Raw genomic sequence first — 23311 nt, forward strand, 5'->3', positions numbered from 1 at the left:
ATGTTGATAAATGTGGTTAAATTTTGATTGATTAAACGTATAAGCTGAAATTATTTTGGATCTTCTTGTTGTTATTGTTTGTAATTAAGCATAAAGCTACACAAAGAGCTATCTGTGATCTGCCCACCACGAGTATCGAAACCCAGTTTTTTTTCAGCGTTACAAGTACGTAGATATACTGCTGCCACTGGGGAGCATTTTGAATCTATTAGGTCACCATTAGATAGCCATAAACCATAAATCATAAATATCTCTCAATATATAAGAGGGCAACTATTTATTACTTGTATTATAGGTAATGTATTAATCAATAAATCTATATTTGTAGTAAAATGTAAACTAGAGATATTGTTCATGTTATAATGTATGTGTCTGCGAAATTGGTTTATATTAGCGATATAGATTGCTTGCATGGAATCTTGTTTTTCTGTTTGGAAATACTACAGTTTAGCATACTATTTCTGCAATAATCTAAGACGTACACATCGCTTTGTAAACACGATTACTAACAATGTTCTTTACCCTTCTATATAACAGTTTCTAGTTTATATAGATTATACATAAACAGAAACGCTTTAAACTAAATATTAATTAAATATCTATTTATATACCTAAAAAAATAATTTGTTTTATTTTTAAGGAACAAACTTAATAAGTCTGTATGTTACATGTATGTTAAACTTAATTGTTTCCATGCAAAATTTTATAAATTAAACAATACTCTTCTTAACACCAGTACACAAGTTTTGGAAATAAAAATTACACTTCGAACTTTGGAGCCAAGGATACTTTGTAAGTGTGGCGGTTAAATAGTCAGCGATAAACAAAATTGAGGAATCGTGACGTATTAGAAAAAAAAATTGATAAGTTTTTGTTGTGATTCCAGACATCACTGTTCATATATCCTTAAACATATTTACTCTTTGAGACGACTTTGGATTAAATTATATCGTGTGAGATAAGGTTGCTTCTTTTATAAAACAATGTTAACCAATAATTTTCAACGAGTACGAGGCTAGCGTGCAGAAAATGTGTGCATACTATATTAATTTAGAATTTACAGGATCGTTTTTCATCCTTAAGTTTTTTATTTGAGTCTCCAAAATTCTACAACTGATGAGAAGATCCATTGTTCTTTTTCTGTTTTGGAAATAAAAATTACATTTCGAGCTTTGGGGCCAAGTGTACTTTTTAAATGTGGCGGTTAAGTTCAACTCTTGGATAAATGGTGGTTGCTGTTGTTGACTGGCTACTTTCATCTTATGCTATTAGTTCAAAATTAAGGACTACTAGCGAAATACTTGAGTAGGTTTGTATGAATATTAAAATCAAACATAAATTTATTTAATTTATTTATTATCTTTATCATTGCGTGTAGTAAAATAAGCTTAATATTTACATATTCGCTTAAGACCACCGTTTTCGTATATTAAATAAGGCTTATAGTTTAACAATGTATAATAACTTAAACGAAAATTTTAGAAATATTTGCTTATGTCTAACATTGCAGAAACTGAAGTTTGCATCTAAACAAACGTCGTTATAAAAAGAACTTTTTAATGCGCGTGTTGTTTATTCCTATTTTTAAAAGGTCTCGTATTTGACAGACAATGATTACATCCTTTTAACACATCAGAATTATATTTCTAGCTGAACCTCAGGAAGAAAATAAACTTTTATAACATATATGACATGCCACGGAAACGTTGTTTTTAACACACTTTATTTTACCTGTTCGGTTTATATTTCAAATCATCATTTTAGTAGTCAAGCTTGATATTAAACTGTTATTTAATCCTCAAATCATGAATTCATACAGAAATTAATGACAGTTTTGGTAATCGCAGTATTCTGCAAACGATAAAAATCACTACATTTGCCTTTTAACACTAACTGAGTATTAGCGCTTTTGAACATGCATATTTCGGGTACTTCGGTTTACCTCCCTTATAGAAACAATCATTCGAAAATGAATCCCTCCAGCTATTTGTGTCAAGATTTTGGCGAATGTCTATCGTTCTTCACTAAGTAATTTACCTATAGTGTTACGCTAGTCAATATACACTGGTAAAATGTCCGAAAATCGCGTTTACCCTAATCGCAGTTGAAAATGCAAGATGGTATACGTATTGTTTACATGAAATGTGAATATTGTGGATGTAGTTATGATAACGTTCTTGTTGAAGAAAGAGACATCGTTCAAAAACTTTAAAATTCAATCAAAAGCAGAAGTAATAGTAAGAATAAGATACATTGTTCTTCTCATTGTAACTATTTTTAATATTTTAGATTGTTCAATGATTGATAGACTTAAATATCGTTGAACAAACCTCAACAAACGAACGCCAAAAGAAATAGTTAAACAAAATTTATATTGTTTCTATCAAGTGCACAAATTTTCCTGACAGTATCAACACATTTAAAATCTTTTTTAACAGTGCAAGTTAAGGTCAAAATAGAAAAGATATGATTAAAAGTAGCCATGCTTTGGGAAGAATAGAATAAATAGATTTACTTGAGGACAATCATCACTCTATCATTTAATCGTTACCTTTTTGTATGAAAAAATGATGATATATTATTGGGCAGAAAACTTAGTTTTTAATACAAGTTCAAACAGTGAACAAAGTGAGAATGTAACAAAATCTGATTGTCAGCTTTAACATGATGTACAAATGAAATTATAGGGCAATGCTGAATAAGCCATAACCAGTAGATTAATACCGAATAAGAAACAAGCATTGAAATAGTTAAAGTACAGAACGTATGTTGTTATGAAGCCGGAATGTAAAGATGACTATGTAAACGAAGAGCTAAATTACAAGATACTGAGTTTAAAAACACGTAAACTAAATAGTGTTACCATTTCTAGTTCAAATCTTAGACTGCTGTTTGTTTCTAAAAAACTGACATGTTCAATCATAAAAAAGATCAATAAAACATGGCTTTTAAACAATCCAAAGTTTCTCCAGTGTGGAAAATTCTATTTGCTATTCAAAATTTACAAATATTATAACCCTGGAAGACTTTATAATATCTAAATGTGGAATATTACAGAGCATATTAGTGCTTATATTAATAAACCACAGCTTTATGTTAACTATTTTAGAAAACTTAATACATTGATGACCTTCTAGCAAACAGTCTAGTAGTAATGATGGATGTGGAATCACTGCATACCAAAATACCCAAGCAATTTTTTTTTCAGCTATGAGACTATTTTAATATACGAGATAGCTGTCAACACCAAACAAGGGACTTGTTAAAGTTATAAATTTAATTTTTGACATGTACTGCATTGTAATTACTTTGAACTTAATAAAGTACTTTAGCTAAAAACTAATGAACTATTGTTTGACAATATACTTTACCTGTCAAATTCGTTCACGGGGAGAGAGTGTATCAACTAAAACAGCAAATTATATGTGCAACAAAAATGTTATTTATTGTTTGCAGTGTTGTAAACACAATAAACAAGTTACTCACACGACAGAGTAAACACTAGGTACTCGCATCTGCGAATATCATTCGTATATATAGTTTCAAATAATCATTTTCCGTTTCTTCAATGCTTCGACAGTGGGATAAAGCCGGAATAAGGAATAATTTTTCATTTAAAGTAATTAAAGACAAACGTAGTACAAGATTGTGCTACAAAGTTTGTAAATAGAGAGATTCGGGACTTTGACGTCAGATGGATTGAACAGAGAGGTTGATGTAACAAATCATTTGTTCTTTTTAGTGTCAAGCTATTAATGTGAGATATGTAGATTTTATTTTAATTTCATTACTCTTATATTGATAGCACAAGCCACTAACAGTAATTATTACATTTACATGTAGAAAACAGTATTTCATGTTCGTTTGAAGTGTTGCAGGCTCTACTTAAGTTATATAACATTCGATACACTAAGTTTTGTGCCCCTGATGACCGTTAGTCTTACGTCCGTAAACTGAAGTTTGAAATAATGTTTCGCATGCTTCTAAATTATAACCGTTTTATTCAAGTATGTGTTTTACTGTAGCATCTTTCCTTTTTATTACGTAATTAGCAACTTAACATTTAAATTGAGATAACTCTTTTAATCTCCATATATATTTCATTTTAACCAACGGTATATTTTTCTTATCTTGTTTTGTTTAACGCTCTGTGCATAAGATCTAGTCTCGTCAATACTCATGAATATCTTCTATCCAAAACTCTGTCAAGATAAGACACAGTCCTCTTAATTCTTCCTCCTACCTTGTCTTATGCTCTTTCTTGAAGGAACTTATCGAAATTCTCTTATAGCAAGCTTATAAACTCCAAATATCACCTGTTTAGCAGATATGTGATTCCGTTACTTTGAACTGTCTTTTGTTTTTGCCTAAATCAAAATTCATAATTTTCTATTCATCTTATTCAATGGCCTTTTAATTTGCAAAGTTATTCTTCATAATATTTCTTTCACGTAATATTGCTTCTTTTCCATTAATTCCAACACATTTCTCTCATCTAAAAAAAAGAAAAAAAATCTATCTGGAATATTATCAACTGTACTGTAAGTGAGTAAATTATGTAAAGTTAACTATGTTATTTCTTATGTTGTTGTATTATTCTGGTCTTTACTGTTAGTTTGCTTTTTATTAAAAAAGTATATTTCAAGTTACAATAACAACATATCTTAAGTACTTAACATTACTAGATATAATCTTAAACTCACCTGAGTATGAAAGTACTGAAATTATTTCTCAAACTTCGAACCTGTAATCAGCTGCCTTCACGTCCAAAGAATGAAACCAATAAATCTTAAATGTACGTACATAATAAAAGACAATATTTGATCATTTGTTTATACAAATATAGGAAGATATACTAAGATTTATTGTTGTTTAATACATTAATTCACCGATACATTTCTCCTCTTATCTAATCTTATAAAAGAAACTATTGTGTTTCACAGTATGGGATTATGTAGACAGTGAAATAGACATATCTAAGTATGTTTATAATACACTCTTCAGCATAAATGTTATTTGATGGTCGCTTTGCATATATACCTCAAAGGACATAATATTGAAAACCAGTGACGGATAAAGGATGCATTGATTTAACTGTCTAATAGTATGATTGTCAATAAATAATTCAAGCAAATTTAAACTATTAATCCAACAAGTGATTCGGCACCATTTTAAGATAATTCTGTGCAATTTCTGTGCTTCTATGTAAGTTAAGCGGATTCTAGATTTTCTTGTGATTAGAGGAAGAGACATCGTCAATACATTTTTCACTTTGTGCAAGAATATGTATAGTTTGTATTTAGGTCCTTTTATAGAAAGTGATAAAACAACACCAAAATTCATACGTGCAATTCAACAACAAAATATATTTAAAATATATAGGTACTAAAATAAGGTTTTATGTAAATAAGAATTAGAGACATTCAACAAACAAATGTTCTAATCCTCCACAATTTGTAACTTGGAGTTTAAATATATATATATATTATAACCATAAATTTTTAAGCCATAAACATAACGCATTAAAATTAAACAAAATATGCTGCATATGTTTAAAAAGATCCTAGGGTACAAATTATAACGTGGGATTATAAATTGTATCCTAGGTTTTGGAGGGGACTGCGGAAATAGGACCCACATTGCGGTTGGGATACACCATCTATCAGTCCTCACCTCCAATTCGCTAATCTCACATAAGAAGATCAGAAATTAAAAGAGCGAGATGTGGGTGCTCAAGCCCACAACATCCAACATCTATATCACCCTCCGCCGCCAGCAGACTTTTATTAATAAAATATTGTAATTTCTTAGAAATTTTACAATATCTGAATAACTGCGAAGTTATAATGTTTATAACAGATGAATATGGCAATGAGGGAAACCATAAATTAAAAAGTCAAAATCTTTTTTTTTGTCAAAAATATTTATATTGCTATCTTTTTATCAATTACTTTAATTTCTAAATCTAGAGTACTTTCAATTTCAAATTCTGCTGGATAAATAGTGTCAATAACATTATGTATTTCAGATTTAGTTATGCTAATTAAATCATCTATATATCTGCAAGTTAAAGTAAAAATATCTGGATTTGCATAGTTTTCAATAAATATATTTTCATACTAGTACAAATATAAATTTGCTATACAAATTGAATAGTTAGCTCCCATTGGAACTCCTATCACTTGTTTAAAATAAAGCATTCTTTACTCAAGGCTGGCTTATTTCTGTATTTGCTAGGTATTATTCTGATATACATAATATTATTTAGATATAGCTGAGTCAAATATTTCAATTTGTTTTGTGTTTACTCCAAATGGTGTATTCACAAATAAAGATTGCTAAATATTTTCTCTGCTTCTATCAATAAAATGTTCTGTGAATAAAATTTTAATTCATTTTCTAGTGAATAAAATATTGCAATTATATTTAATCTAAAGTGCCGATAGTACTTATATGATACGCAATAGATGGCGCTGTAAAATATTCAGCTTTGTAACTATTTAACATGTAACACTTTTATAAGTGTATGAATACCTGAAAAACTTTAAACCGTTTTTGTATTAAGTCAAAATTATTATTACGTTTTCACTTTTTAAATACAATTGCCTTAGTATTGCAATTATATTATTTAGTGTGTGTGTGTTTTCCTTATAACAAAGTTACAGGGAGCTATCTGCTGAGTCCACTGCGGAGAATCGAACCCCTATTTTTAGTGTTGTAAATCCCTAGACTTGCCGTTGCACCAACGGGTGCCGGGGGTAGTTTAAGGGATTAATGATATATTTGTAAACTTTGTGTAATTATTAACTTAAGTTTATTAAACAAATAGACAATTAAGGCCCTCCAGTGGCTCAGCGGTATGTCGGCGGACTTACAACGCTAAAAACCGGGTTTTGATATCCGTCGTGGGCAGAGCACAGATAGCTCATTATGTAGCTTTGTGCTTAATTTAAAACAACAACGACAATTAAGTGTTCAAATCCATAAAAATTACAAAACTAATTTTCGTTAGTGGTGAATGATAAAAGGTTATTGAAAAAAATAAAGACGTAGTTTTAACTTTTCAAGCGTGCTGCTTTAGATAATTGCTTGTAAATCGAAAAATTTCTAACTGATGTTTACAAAAAGAATTCTTATTCAAAAACTGAGACTAAAGCGTCAGGCTTAAAAATACATAAGCAATTTAATATGCAAAATAGGCGTTCTAACTTTTTAGAAATACATAAATTAAACCTAATTTGATACTACTTTAATTACATTTATGTTGATACCAACTTACTATGATAGTACACGAACCAAATCCAAGTTTTAAATTATTTAATTATATTCTTTTAGTAACTTTAACACATGCACTTACTTTCCAAGTCGTTTCGTATTTCTAATTTTCTTCGAACCTGTAGCTATTGTGGATTCATCTTGTTCTGAAATTAGGTTTAGCTTTCAATTAGATTTGCTTGAAACTAAATGAAATTGTTCACTCTTGATGCCGTAACGAGAATTTTTACCCATGAGGCATATTAGCTGCAGTGAAATGTCATCTGATTATTTTCTTTTTTTTTTTTACACACATCTGATTTGAAATCCGTAAAGGTCTAATTCAGAGGAATGGCACGAAAAACTCTGCATACAAAGGTGATATTTCACCTCATCTAGTAACTAAACAGCTTTCTCGCCTTGAAAGTATAAGAGTTTTATGGTATAATAGTTCTTTCTTTCATTAAAAAAAAAAAGTTCACTATTTAGTTACAGTAACTTAAGAGGTCACAATAAAATCCTCTAGTTAAAAACTGAACAATCCACAAAAATCGGCTTTAGAAAGAAACTGATTTTTTTGTAAATTATAAATGCTTATTTAATTGCTACTGAGTAAATCATTGAGGTAGATTAATATATTAATATAGCAAATTTTCTTTCATATAAAATTGTAATATAAAATTCTTTGTCAATATGTATTTGTTACAAATTTAACTGTTAACAAAATAAGTGGCACATTTCTTTAGCAGAAACAATTTGCAAGGCCAACGATGCGACTGAAATATTTTATTCCATTAAAATTTTAATTTTAATTTCTTCATTTCATGGTAAGGAAATTTGTTAGAAGTATAATGTTTTGCATGTTTTTATTCCTGCTCATAGTATTATTCATAATATAAAAAAATACAACTTAGACAGTTGTATCGTTATTATCCATTTTGTCTGTATTTTTAGGAACTGTTTTTAACCAAACAAAATGAAAACCAGTATTTTTTTTATAAATAAATAGACAGGTTTCTATAGGCATTAGAATAGCTGCGGATATTTCATATAATTAGGTTTATTCTTCAGTAGTATTTTTAAACCTACATCTTTGTAATGTTAATATTCTCTTTCTAAACACGTGCATATTTATAATTTAGCAACATAACAAACGTTGTTGCATGTTATTTTATGAAACAGTGATAAACCTTACGTCAAAGTGTTTCTTTTTTGTATTTGCAGTTGTTTGTAGCAATAAGACGGTGAGTGTTTGTTTTTTATCTAGATGATACCACTACTTTATTGTTGAACTATAAACATAGAACGAAAGTAGTTTCTCTCTTTGTATGTGCAACTTTGATTCATTGTTAAAAGTACCAGTTTTATCACGAACGTTAATTGGAGGTTGTGTCCAAAGCAAGTCAGTCTTTACCATTCTCGACAGTATATTTTCGCGGTTTTGAGGCGCCATATTGGGTTTTGCCACACAGTCTTTTCCGATCTTTATAATTATTAGAGTAAAGCTAATATTATATTAAAATATACATAGTACTTCTTATCACAACCTTAAATAAGATGTTGTTGGACTTCTAGCCACTGTTTGGTATTATTTTAGTCCGGTTCTCAAGTATGGCAATTTTATTGATATTCTATTAATCTGTTTTTTGAATAAGAATGCAAAACAACGATAAATCAGCAGATATTACAATGAAGATAAGATTGGATACTGATTGCGGTATCAAGTCTGATTAAGAGTAGCTACTGGCCTCTTTCAGTGAAAGTATCTTAGTTGAACGTAAGTTATTATACAGCTTTGGCTAATCTTAGAACTGATTAACCATATCAGCAAGTCAACTCACCTGTTAAGCTGGAAGCCACTCTCTCGACACCACCAGAATTTTTAAATGTTTCTTCAAGTTGATCTAACTTTCTTAAGAAAACCTGTAATTCATGCAATTTTTAAAGTTTCGCGTGGAATAAAGTGGTCCGAATCTTACCGTTACAGCCAAAGAATCAAAATGGCTACCTTTGTCAAGAAACCACCCTGAAGAAGATAGCGTCATAGTGAAATCAAATCAACTCTTATTGGCTTGTTGCTTCTAACATAGGACTTTGATCAGAAAATATGTTCGTTCCCTTGACGACGCAGATAAGAGTTGTGCAAACTTGGTACCTACACCTGAGCCTTCTCAATGTATAGGTATTGTGATTTCAAATTTTACCAAGTATTCTTAAAAATACTGGTATGCATGTATTAATGAAAGCATTGTAAAACAGTTCATCTTCGATTAATACCATAATTTCTTCCAAAGTACTATGTTTAATTTAGGAAACTATTCAACTTTCCAAATCAAAATCATACACCTCTGAAAATGCAACAGAGGTTCATAAGTTTCGGTGCGAAAATAAACTGTTTTACAAGTTAGCTTTACCTGCATGTGTACACACGTGTCCTTGTTTCATATCATGTCCGTTATCTTTACCGGTATACGCTCATTTGAAACATTTAGGAGGTCGCAAAAACTTACATTGTTGTAGAAAATAAAATCTCATTCTTATAAGTTCATAAATTTATATTTCATTATGTTGCGTGTCATATTAAATGAACTACGGTTAATTAGATTAAAGTGTTTTTCTTCACTACTGCACCATACATTTTTCTTTCTTACCAACCAAAAGTACTCTCCAAACACCAAAGGAGTTCTTTTGCTTCATAGATGCTTTTACAAAGATCTTGTTAATAGTTTTTTATTGTTATATTGAAATTCTTTTTATATTGTTTGTATTAACTGAGATTATATAGTATTTAATAGGTACTTGTGTAGTGAGATTTTAAAAAAGGGAACAAGATCACGAGTTATTTCTAAATAACCTAGTCTGTAACAAGATTGTAAGTATGTTTTGAACCTTTAAGTATTTTCATCGCTCGAATTTTTAAAGAAGAACAAAGAGTGAAATTGAAAACTTCTAAAGATGGATTTATATCAAAGTGTCTTGTACTACTAGGGAGTGTCGTTTTCAGGAAATGGTCGAACATATGAGGCGTTTAACCCATTCACTGGTATGTTTATAGATAAACAACTTAGCTGGTGCTGCGTTTATTCTTAGATAAAGAATAAAAGTAAAATGGCACATTTAAATTTTATTATTTATCTGAAACATGTAATTGTAAACCTGGGGAACTTTGAAGACGGACATCTTTTCTTCGTCCATGGCGGAGAAAGAATTAAACGGACAGCTGGCCAGGAATAAACAAATCAGTTCTAATAGGTGTCATAGTGACAGATGCTTAAAATCCATTGTAAAATTATTGGTGAGGTGAATATATTTCCTTCTTCTTCTTTCTTTTTTAAAGTTACAGTTACACAATTGGTAAGAAAACTGCCAAATTAATACATAAAAAAAGTTTTTTTGTCTGGAAGTGGGCTAGAATTAAATGCTAAATTGTTTTTTGAAATTAAAGAGAATATATAAAATTTTACTTAGCACTAAAAAGAGAACTTGTACTACCGGGGAATGTTTTTAAAAAAGAAGTAGAATCAAAAAGGATGCAAAGCTCGGATTTTAAAGGTTGTTTTTAAAAAGTTACAAGAAACATTTAACGGTATTTTGTGTGTGTGTGACAGTGAATTAGATATGGTTTTAATCTGTTTGTTTGTATTCAAATACAAGCTACACAATGAGATATATTTGTTCTGCCCACCAGGGGTACTGAAACCCAAGTTATAACTTTGTTAGTCCACAAACATGCTGCTGTACCTCTGAGCGAGGGGGGGGGGTTAATTATCTACAAATAATTTTAAAAAATAAATATCTGTGTGTTATTTCTTATAGCAAAGCCATCTTGGGCTTTCTGTTTAGTCCACAGAGGGAACAAACACCTATGATTATCTTTACAAACCTACAGAAATTACGCAAAAAGGTATGTTTTATTACTGATTACAGTATTTTATTCATTTACCTATATAAGTTAATAAACTTTACAAATATTGTTTTTAAATTATATTCCCCAACTGAGCAACGATAAACATTTTATCCTAAAGAAATGTTGCTATACCTAAAAGATCCTTTATAATAACTTAGGCATAGTTAACAATTACTTGACATTTCTAAAAAATTTGAGATATACCCATAACGTTATGTTCTTTTTTGTGACTAACCCTTTATTCTCTTTACACGAATATAGACAAGAAATTATTAAGTACCAGCATATGATTACATCAAATGCTCAGTGACACACTCACGACAGTGAATGATGCAAAATATATTTTATTAATTTTGTTACTTAGTGAAATGAATACACAACACTGACACGAATACCAATAACAATAAAGCATTGTGTTTTATTTCGTTAAGCCCAACGATCAAAAAATAACTTTGGATTCCCATGAGTTAATCGATATTTGAGTAAAGACAGGTTTGAAAATTTTCGGTAGTACTACATATTGCTTACACTTATTAATAAAATAGCATTATTTGTTATAGGGAAATAATTTACATATAAATCAGTATGTTCATAGTAAAGGAAATCCAAAGAAACAGCTAATGCATGTATTGCAGACATTTACTCGAGAGTTAATATCTATATAATATTATATTGAAGTGAAACAACTAGAACAGATCGTACATAAAATAAGTGGAAACATGCTGTTGTTACCTGTACTTGACTAATAATTAATTTAAAGTTTTGAGTTCTTACATTGAAACTTTAAAGAAACACAATTTAAGTTTATATAAACTACCGCTGTAGTGTTCAAATATTTATTATTCGTTTATAATCACATGAAAAAGCTAAAGTATTTCATTTTTTTACAAATTAGAATAATAATAAACTTTTGTTACTTTAAATATTTCTTTACGTTTTTATGTATAAATTAACCAGATAAATTAAAAATAACCGTATTCCTAATGGGTGGCTGGATTTTTCTAAACATTTGCAACTTTACGTTTCTTAATTTTCATGTTAATATGTCGTCTTATGTGTTTCCTTTATTTTCCGCAAATATCAACGATTAAAGAAACATTTACGCTTAACAAGCAAAAACCTGAAATAAATGAATAATTTGCATTCCTTACTATTTTGTTTTTGTAAACACAAACACTCACACAATAAAGTAAACAACTTTAAACAAATGTTCATACATTGATTACCTATAGCATATCTTCATTTTAAAGTTTTAACTTGAGAAGTTTCATCAAGTGAAAGTTTGGACGTTCAAGAATGTGTTGACAATAGTTTTAGAATGAAGGATTTACTTGATACAGCATCGTATGATTTGGAGTAAATTACGATAAACGTTTACGAACATTCGTCTGATGCAAGTCATTATTACCTGTAAACCATTTATATTCTATCAATTTCACTAAATATGAAATAAATAAAGACTATATTGCGTTACATAAACAGAATCTGAGGCTCGTTTTATGCATTAACATTACTTCGGTAGTGTTTTACACTATCTTTTTTTCTTATTATTTAGTTTAAAGAGACTTTGGACAACAGATATTTTATGCAACCTAAAGCCCTCTTATAAAACATCACTCAACACAGCTGATAATAAATTTTATACTGTGCACCACTTCAAATTAATATATCTTCAACCTACTTTTAAATCATAGAACTTCCATTAATAGAGGATTAGTTATAATAATCTTGTAAACTTGTCTCTGTTTGTAATTATACTTAATAATCACAGCTTCATATCTTCTGGTGGGACAGCCGTAAGTCTTTGGATTTGCAATGTCACGATCAACTGTTCGATTATCCTAGGTAAATACAACAAATAACCCAAGGTGTCTCTGCTGTAAGAAAACACATAAAAATGATTTAGTATCAGTTATAGTAGTATTATATTTTTCATACATCTTCTTGTGATGCTAATTCTATACCATTACATTTCGCAATCCTAGTATGTTCTAAGTACGTTATTAGTGTTTGCTTCTAAAAAATAACAAGTACTCAAATGTGTACGAAACATTAAGACCAATTCATGAATATGTGTAATCATACAGTGTAGAATAATAATTAATTTAATACAAGCGTTTGATCGAGAAATAGTACATCTTAATTTGTGCTTAATTTGTAATTAGACCATTAAGTTTGTTAACTATTTAATAATATTTATCGAGAATAGACTTTGGAAAGCATGTGGAAAATCCATATTTCATAAAATATGTATAGCTTGAATTGCATTATATCGTCTGTTGGATATTTTCTGTATTAAAGGCGTTTTGAGTTGCGAAATCAACATCTATTGACGATTCGTTTGCTTAACATATTAAGTTTGTTTGGAATTTCGCACAAAGCTACTCGAGGGCTATCTGTGCTTGCCGTCCCTAATTTAGCAATGTTAGACTAGAGGGAAGGCAGCTAGTCATCACCACCCACCGCCAACTCTTGGGCTACTCTTTCATCAACGAAGAGTGGGATTGATCGTCACATTATAACGCCCCCACGGCTGGGAGGGCGAGTATGTTTGGCGCGACTCGGGCGCGAACCCGCGACCCTCAGATTACGAAGCGCACGCCTTAACGCGCTAGGCCATGCCGGGCCCAACAGATTAAGAGAAAATCAATATAATTTCCAGTTAAATTAGTTTATTACATAGACATATTACCTGCCCAAGTTATATGAAAATATTCAGTTTTATGTTTCAACTATTAAAAATAAATTAATGCTGAAAAACTGTCAAAACAATTTTCAAATATATAGTGTGTTTAAATAATTTATTTAGTTTTGTCTTTAAACGTTTTATTATATAGACTTCAGAATATTGTAATCATATATCCTTCTATCTATATTTAATTCATGTTTTATCTTTTAAGGACAACCCCACGTCCATTCTCAGTATTTTAAGTTCTTTTCAGGTACATTATACGTTCACATATTAATAGTAAACAAAACAGATTAAGTATTTATTACGTATTTCAACCAAACTACACTATGTAAAAAAAAAAAAAAAATCTTGTTTCTGGGCAGAAAGTGTTATTTCCCAATTGCTTAGGGCGAAAGTAAATGGAAAAGACCTATTTTTCTCTTCAAACTTTGCTTTTGTGACCTGGGTAATGAAATTTTCAGATTTACCCATCTTCCAAAACATTCCAGGTAGATATAGTGCTGAGTAGCTGATAGAGAGTTTTCAAGAACCTTTCAAGAATGTTGTAGAACTTACAAGAATTTTTTAGAATGTTGTAGAAATTACGATAATTTTCAAGAACCTTTTAGAATTTTATAGAACTTTGCATAATAATATATATATATATATATATATATATACACGGGCTCACCACTCGCTACTCTCGTTTAGTTCTAGCTGCCTAAGTGAACACATAGACCTATCTCATTTTATCAGAGATGGCATCAAGAAGCTGCAAGGATTCTCCAGACGCATTCTGCCATGTATGTGGCAATTTATCAAGACAAGTGCAAAAAGGTACTCTGTGATAGAATCTGCTAAAATGTATGAAGCCTACAAAGCATATTTCGGCATGCTTGTCGGGGAATCAAGACAAACCCTGGGCATCTCATTTTACCTGCGAGCACTGCAAAAAAACTCTATAAGGTAAGACGGACAATTTTTGTTTCCTTGAATAGTAAGAGTTTATATTATACAAATTTTAGACCTTTAAAAATTTAAATCTTTTTTTTTAAAATTCCAATAGTATAGAAAAAATATTACATATAAAATATTTTGCATGAATTTCTTACATATTAGTTGTGGATGAAAAAAAAATCTTCATTATAACAATTTTATTTGCTCTTTTCTAAGATGGTACAGAGGGGAAAAAAGAGAACCAGGAAGTTCGCTATTCCAAAAATTTGGCATGAACCCACTGACCACTCAAGCAATTGCTACTTTTGCATGGTGGACCCTTCCAAACGCCGGGCTGGCAAAAATGCATCTGCTATCATGTATTCTAACCTACCATCATACATCGCCCCAATACCAAACTGCACTGAGCTCCCTGTACCCACTCTGCCAAAGAGAAAGCAGCCATCCTCAGAAGAGAGCAGCAACTTAGAAAAGGAGATAGACGTTGGAGATTTAGATTACAATTTCAGAGGTGTAGCTGGTGAGAGAAACTCATATTACCCTAACCAAAGACCTCAATGACTTGATCAGAGATCTTGGTCTAACAAAGTCAAATGATGAGCTTTTGATATTCAGGCTCAAGGAGTGGGATTTGTTAGATGAAAGTGTGTAAGTCGCAAGTGAGAGGAAGCGTCACCGACATTTTTCAAGCTTTTCACTCGTCAAAATGGGCTCTGTTTCTGCCACAATGTATCTGGTTTGTGCGAGACAATTGAAATTGCCTGTAAACCCGAATAAGTGGCGCCTCTTTATTGATAGCTCCTGGAGTACACAGAATTCCTAAAAAAACTCATTAGGAAGGAAAAAAACGCTTGGGACAGCTTTGTCACAGTGGTTTGGAGCTTCTTGGGCAACCACGAAGCCGAAAATTAGGTGAAATTGGTAGAGGCTCTGGTAAAAAAACTACGGCATAATGGGCTGCAGGATGACCCAGAAAGTCCATATCCTTGACGCTCATCCTGATAAATTTAAGGAGAACATGGGAGCTTACTCAGAGGAACTAGGTGAGCGCTTCCAGAAAGATATACTAGACTTTGAACGCTGCTACCAAAGAGCGTATAACGAAAACATGATAGGAAATTATATTTAGGGGCAGATACGTGAAAGTAATTTACATTGCACTCGCACATTTCGAAAAACTACTCACTTATAAACATTTTTGTTCAATTTTGTATAACTTTAGTATAAATACATGTAAATCTTGATTCATGTGTCGTTTTATTCAGACCTTAGAAATTAGGTTAATTTCTAAATTTCATTATCCAGGTCACAAAAGCAAAGTTTGAAGGGAATAATGGCCATTTTTTGTACTTTTACAACATGAGGAATTAAGAAACAACACATACTATCTAGGAATAAAAATTGTGTTACATAGTGCTATCGTAGGTAACACATTAACTGTCATGAGAGAAGAAACAGATAATAAATATTTTATCTTTCATCATCGGTTTTGTTTTTATTTTTAAATCCATCTTGTTCCTGATAACTCTAAAAACATCTAAAACTCACGAGTCAGTCTCTGGACTTTTATCTCTATAACTTCTTCTGATCTCAGAAAGAGAAGACGTAAAATAAAATATATTTTTTCATCAACAGGTTTTACTATAAAAAAATGCAGAAACTAAGCTCCAAGACTCGCACTTCAGTTTTGGTAACGAAAGTGAAATCAAAGTGGAGTAGGTAAAATTCTTTCAATAAATTTGTGTAAAGTAATAGAGTACAAAACTTGTTTAGTCAACTTATACTAGTGATACTTAAAAGTTTACAATTTGTTGATAGAATAGATCATGATCCCATACTTAATACGTTTTTGACAGCTACAACTGGACGCTGTGCCAACGTACAACAAATAAAACAAACTTCAAAAGGCCAACGTCTAAGTAATTCTCCCAATGAGATATATTCCACTCACGAAGGAGAAAAACTTTCTCATTCACCGCTGAATAGAATGCATGCAGTGGACTAACATTTCGAGCAATATTATTTATATAGACCAGTTGCATTTCACCCTGCAGCAAGATACCAGATGTTTGTTCATTTTGATAGATTCTGAAACCAAGTTAAACTAGTTTTTCATACTTCATACAGTATTGTAAAGTATAAGGCATTAGTGAATGTATGACGCCAACAGCAATAAGTATTGATGAATATACTGTCCTTTATAGGAATTTCATCCTACAACCCCTTGTACTATCATGTGATTTGACTTCAGTCCAATAAATGCTAAAGCACACCATCACAGTACTGAACTAACATACGCATTCCTTGAATAAGAGAAAAATTGACTGGACTGAGAATAGCTTACACGTTTACAAAACTTCAGTCTTATTGAGCATGTGAGGAGTGATAGTCCAGAAGATTCTTTTGATCCCAAGCATACGACCCAGTAAATTAAAGATACACTGGATAAAGTTATTTTATAGAAGTAGTCTAAAATACTGCAGAACCTTATCAACACTGATTTTAAACGCGTAACAGTTGGTTGCAGGATTGCTGAGTAGGCTGAATGGACAATCATTTGCCTTTCAAACTTATTAAAAATAATGAAATAGCCAATATGTGAAATATTATTCCACAATAATGGTTTTACTTTTTCATAGCTAGAATATTGTACCAACAGTTTTAAAACTATAGGATACAAACCAAAAGGAAAGGGGCGACATTGTAATAGAGGGGCTCAGGATGACATATACTGAATACTAATCTCAAACATGAATTAAATACTGTATCTTAAAATAAGTATTTTTAAAACGAAATAAATAATACATAAATAACAATAGCTTGGAAGTTAATGTTGCTTCTTCACACACTGATCAACTTGTATGCTTGTTGTAGGAATAAAAACGTTTATTAGTAAACCTGATAAAACTTTTGCCTATGACGAAAGCATTTGAACTTTGTTTTCTTCAATAATTAATAAGCACTTGAAGGAAGACCTCTCACTTTTTGAAAAAAAGCCACGGGTACTCTAGCATTATATATATGTGTGTGTATTATTAGTAGCACATATTATTTAATTACCCGATCTGTAACTAGATATTTTAAATATTCATGGTAGTAAGAAAAGCGTTGAAAATGATATAGTTTCTGCAATGAAGAAGGACAGCACAAGTGGAGTAAACAAGAAGAGAAAACGAAAACAGTGAAGATTATATCTGGCTTTTTGGAATTAAAATTTTGAACCAGAAAATAACAGAGTGATGGCTTGGTGAATGCTAGTCTAACATAATAAGATTTAAACACACAAATAAAACCTCCTTAATATATAAAAACCTGTGAAGCTTTTTGAAAGAAACCAACTTTTAAGATTTGTTATAGTAAAAACATTCGGTTATAGTAGTGAAGGCACTGAAAAAATATAGACTGTCTCGTTTTCCGCCAGAAAACCTTGTAAAATTATATAGTCTATTATATTTTTGGTAATCAATGAATCGTGTGAACTTGTAATTAGGAAATATACTAACAATAAGCTTAAATTATTTCGCATTCCAATAACGAAGTATGTCGTTATTGTAAAGGTACGTCCAGTTCCACATATAATAACATATGATATAGAAATAAAAAGCAAGTATCAGATAAGTACTTTGCAAACGACCAAGTTTGAAGTAAAACACCTATGTCTGTCTGATTAACAAATATTATAAAATAAACCTGAAACCTTTTTACACTTCGTTGCTGTGATGTTTGATGTACATGAAACAACACACAAAACATCTCTGTACCATATACAAATGTATAACAAAACATCTCTGTACCATATACAAATGTATACATGTATAATAAAGCGATGGGGCGTTAGATCCTAACAAAAAGTCTCAGATCAACTTAAATTTAATTGTTTTGTGCACTCTGTGTAATGATCAGTCTAATTGTTGTTGTTTTTAAACGCGGAAATTAAATTTCCCAGTCTTTCAATATATTTGTCACACACTGGTCCATAGTCAACTAACTGTCTTTATTTTCCTCGTTTTACTAATTCATATAAGTCTATAGTGGCACAAGCGGTATGTATGCGGACTTACAACGCTAAAAACAAGATTGCAATGCCCGCGGTGGGCAAAGCACCGACAGCCCATTAGGTAGTTTTGTGCGTATCCATAAACATAAATGTACTAAATTTTATATATGTTTAGCTGGACCAAACTCAGGTTGAAAAAAAGGTTTCGATTAAATTAAATCATTTAAACAGTTGTTTGATAATATATTACAATAGTTGATTCAACACAAAATTGTTCTGTAAACGTAACTTAGGTTTGTAGTCTCCTCTGAAAAATATCTTATAATCCTGTACGATTTGAAAAACACATTTTACTGACAACCAATGCATTTCAAAGTTCTTCCAGCACACACAGCAATTCGTCGCTTTTCAAGTATATTTTTGTGAGTAGTTTAATGAATACATTCAATATTTCAGTTTTATGTTCACAGAGTTAAAAATTCTGAATCTTGTTTAACATTTGACCCAAATGACTAAATTTTAGAGTAAATAATCTGGAACGTACAAATGAGCATTTAACATAATATTTGCCATTTCTGTTTTAAAACTTTGTAGTTTTTACTTTATAACTGAAAAGAGCATTAAAGTTCCTTTTCAACCTACTTAATTTAGTTTGGTGTTTTAAGTTAAACGTACATATTTACATTGTGTGTGTGTGTGATATTTTCTGTGTTCTTGTCAGAAAGCAACAAATATTCTATTGTTTATCAATATGCGTATGCAATTAAAAATGTTTTTCCCCAACAACATGAACAAAACCTCTACACAGACATCGATCACCAATAACGTGAAATTACTCGAATTTAAAGAGTCTGGACAGTTGATTTTTCAACAGTGTATAATAACATCAGTGGTGTTTTTAAAGTTTTAAAATATATTTTTTACTTAGACTTCTTCAAGCTTTGATTTATTTCAGTTAATGGATATATTGTAACTACAGACTGTCCCTAATAATGTATCTAATCTATCTTAATTAGTCTTAAGTAATTTGGCCAAAGCGAAGCTCTTTAGTTTTGTTTTGACATTTTAAAAAAATTTTGGTCGTTAAAACCTACAGGTAAGCAAAAATACATTGTTTTAGAGCTTACTTTAATAGGTTTCTAAGCATAACAAGTTTTGTTTACTTATGTTTAAGCAATATTGGTTGGCAAAGAGGTAAGGTTGACATTAATTTTTATACAGCTAATCAATGTCAGGATGTAAGAATTGAGCAAAATAAAATTATTTTAGATTCGAATCTGAAGCGTAATTTGATAATAAAAACTGTTTTTAAAATAGTTTTTTTTTTACATATAAAATGGTTTGTTTATCCCAGGTTTTTATTTATGAGAACATTACCATGTTTAAATTTATCGAGTTGTAATACTTCTCTTGAAAAATTTAAGATCCCCAAGAAAACGTCTTGAATATTTCTTTATCTCATAACAGTTTATCAAATTAAGTTTCTCAACTCGTATATACTTGCGACTGTTTGTGAATTTTGTAAGTTAATGATACTTTATCATTATCAAATTTATGAAACGTTATTATAATCCATGTCGCCAAACCTGACCATCTTCTGTTTCAGTGGAACATAAAATGTAGGGTGTCCACCCCCTCACCCCCCAAGAAAGTCACGCAACTACTCTTACAGAAGCATATAAAGTGTATCTGAAAATACAAATTTAAATATAAAGAAGTTTTGAAAACTATCATAGAAATATTATTAAGCAAAATATTAATCATAATTAACATGAAAAAATGACACTTATAGTATTAACACATATAGGTTACCCAGACTGCAGGGTGCGCAACAAAATACATACATTGAAAGAGGGAACGTCATAAATACCCACCACTTCAGTCTAATTCATGACACTGCATTTACACGGAAACTCATTTCACGTCCTCTGTTTCTGCTAAGGCAAAGTAATTACAATAGGCACATTATATATTGTGTTTCTATAGAAATAGACACACTTTCATACAACCACAGTATATAATGGTTGAGAATGTTGCATTTAAATGATTTTGGAGTTTCATTACGTCGTTACGATTAATCTTCACAATATCTTAACAGTGTGGTTTCCACCAAAAGAGATTTCATCGCAAGGTTGTCATGTTTAAAGCAAACCAATCTCACGTTGTCGCTTTCCATAATCTATCTGGTATATGAAGATAACGGTTTCTCAGAGCACTTTTCAAAAGTCTGGAAGTCTTATCTTAGTTAACCTTTCTCACCTTGTTTCCAGGCAGACATCCTTTTTGCCTGCTTTACGTGGACAGCTTTTGCAACTGATCTTCATGTTTGGTGAATCCTTACCTGTTACAAAGAACTGCATTTTACTCACCACAGCCTGGATATGACTTACTACCTGTCTCTTTCTGGATAATTTTGGTGCACCAAGTTGATTATGTTCCTATATTTTCCACTGTCATCAAGTACAAAGGTATTTCAGTCTTGGAAATTCTAAATTTACGATGTAAACGTATTTTCATGATCTGAGCAAACGAATTTTTTCGTCGAAAAAGGCTGTTACATACCTTTCCCAAAGCGATCATTTTTTAGTGGTATCACACTAAGTATGTAACAGCATACAATTAAAATGTAGTTGTTATGTATGTTGTCCCACTGCAACTTATATCTACTGTGGTTGTCGCGAGGATTACAGATTTACAAAATCAAAATAGTTTTAATAGAACGCACTCAAAGAGAAATATCTTCTTATGTTTTGAAGCACAAAAGATTTCGGAACTTACTTTTAAACTGCAATGTTTCACGATATCGTTAATATGAAAATAAATCGAGTGTTCTTTAGATGAGTAGAACATTAAAGTACTTGTCAAAGCTATATACTAATAGCTAATCTTGGTGGTAACGAACAAAAACTGACAATGCAGAATAATTTTTATTAACGAACGTATCTTCAGGTGATTTTAATGAACAACCATGAAAATTCGCTCTATCCTATTCTCACAAACATCTCCAGTTTCTGCTTATCTCCGTCTTTCTCTTGAACGTTCGTGAAGTAACAAATTACTGATATCATTGTAACAAAAATAACCAAAAGACTTAAAGTTCTAAGATATCTTTTCAAGCATTTTGGAGAAAGGTTATAGTGGATAAAACCAGGTTGACTACGGTCATAAGAAGTAAGCAAGAATTTTTTTTACGTTTTAAACATGCTTACAATGCATGTCTTTGTCTTTTTAGTTTTTTATTTTATAGTGACAAGAAGATATAGTTTTCTACTAATTTTGCTTTTTCTTTCTCTCTCCCTGGGAAGTCTGTTTTTAACCTTAAAAAATTAGATGTATTTTAAATACAGACTTTTCTTTCCAAGTTTTTTTGCTTGGAATTTTAATTCATATTATGGTCTTAACAAACTATAGGTTTGGTCCTTTCTCGCTGAATTATTTCCTTGTTCGAGTTGTATTGTTTGTTCATAAACAAGACATGTTTTTATATTGGCTTGAAGAACAAACAAAAAGTTTTATTTGTATCGAAGTTTCTTTAGCTACAAAATGTTATTTCGAGAAATAGTACAGTTAAACATACGTGTACTGTGTTTCTATAAATATACATCATTTAAATAATAAGGTGCCAGTCATTAAGAGCTATTTCAGTAAGAAAATGAAACAAGGATTTTTTAATGAGTATTAGCTCTTGTAATCATTGCATAAAGAAACACACACACACATAAATATACCGTATTTGGAGGTCTGATAGTACCATAAAACAAAGCAATAACATCTATGACAAACGTATTTTTAGGTAGGCTTATTCCTTGCAGGATTTGAGCGTACATCATTAATGTATTAACATTCAGTGACTACACTCGCAAAAAACAAACAACATACTTTACTTCACTTTTTCTTCCCTTATTTCTTGTATATATTTTATAAAATTAGCAAAATAACGTGGCACAATATCAAGCGCATTGAATCAAAATACATTGCAAAAAATGTTGTTTACGTAGCTCAAATATGACAAATAGTTATAAGCTTAAGCGCAAAATGTAAGAAGAAAACGGTTTTCTTACAAAATGATTATCAGATAACTAAATTACATTTAACTGAAGTTTTCATGTTTAATCACAATGAAAATATTGCTTTAACTTCTGGAGACAAGAAGATTGGCAGAGACTTTGTCATAACTACAAGATGAAATGTTACTTTCTGCACAAATGAAAAATGAAACTTCTTACTTAAGATGCTGGCAGGAAACCACTCCTTGATGACGTCAGTGCATCTTATCAAAAAGCTATTGTCATCTTCATTGAAAACCCGCTTTTCTTGAGAACAATTAGAGTCTACGCCATTACTGCCATCTTATCTGTAATTCTTACGTAGTGAGCGTATATCTCTGACACATCAGCCTGCCATTCTCCCAGCCGTAAAGCGCCATGAGATGGCCCCTACCAGTCGGATCGGAGATAAAGACACCCCGTTTCTGTCTCTGCTCCACTTAAGCCAAGCTGACGTCAAATTTCATTATTTATTTATT

At 31.0% G+C, this 23311-nt stretch overlaps 1 protein-coding gene and 1 long non-coding RNA gene across 2 annotated transcripts in view; both read right to left on the minus strand.

The window, feature by feature from the left end:
- The window catches only part of LOC143252892 (GATA-binding factor 3-like), a 70567-nt gene extending 61381 nt beyond the window's left edge, over positions 1–9186 (minus strand). Inside the window, exons 1-2 of the mRNA XM_076505711.1 lie at positions 9096–9186; positions 7358–7421 (exon numbers count right to left, since the gene is read on the minus strand). The gene's annotated coding sequence lies outside the window, so the exon portion shown is untranslated. The remainder of the gene's footprint in view (positions 1–7357; positions 7422–9095) is intronic.
- Positions 9187–11489: 2303 nt separating this feature from the next.
- Positions 11490–23215, minus strand: LOC143252894 (uncharacterized). The gene is made up of 2 exons (XR_013029232.1): positions 23013–23215; positions 11490–13038 (listed from the first exon to the last, which is right to left on the minus strand). It is a non-coding gene; the product is annotated as an uncharacterized LOC143252894 (long non-coding RNA).
- Positions 23216–23311: the final 96 nt, after the last annotated feature.

Source organism: Tachypleus tridentatus, chromosome 6, assembly GCF_004210375.1.
Source record: "Tachypleus tridentatus isolate NWPU-2018 chromosome 6, ASM421037v1, whole genome shotgun sequence".
NCBI lineage: Eukaryota > Metazoa > Arthropoda > Merostomata > Xiphosura > Limulidae > Tachypleus > Tachypleus tridentatus.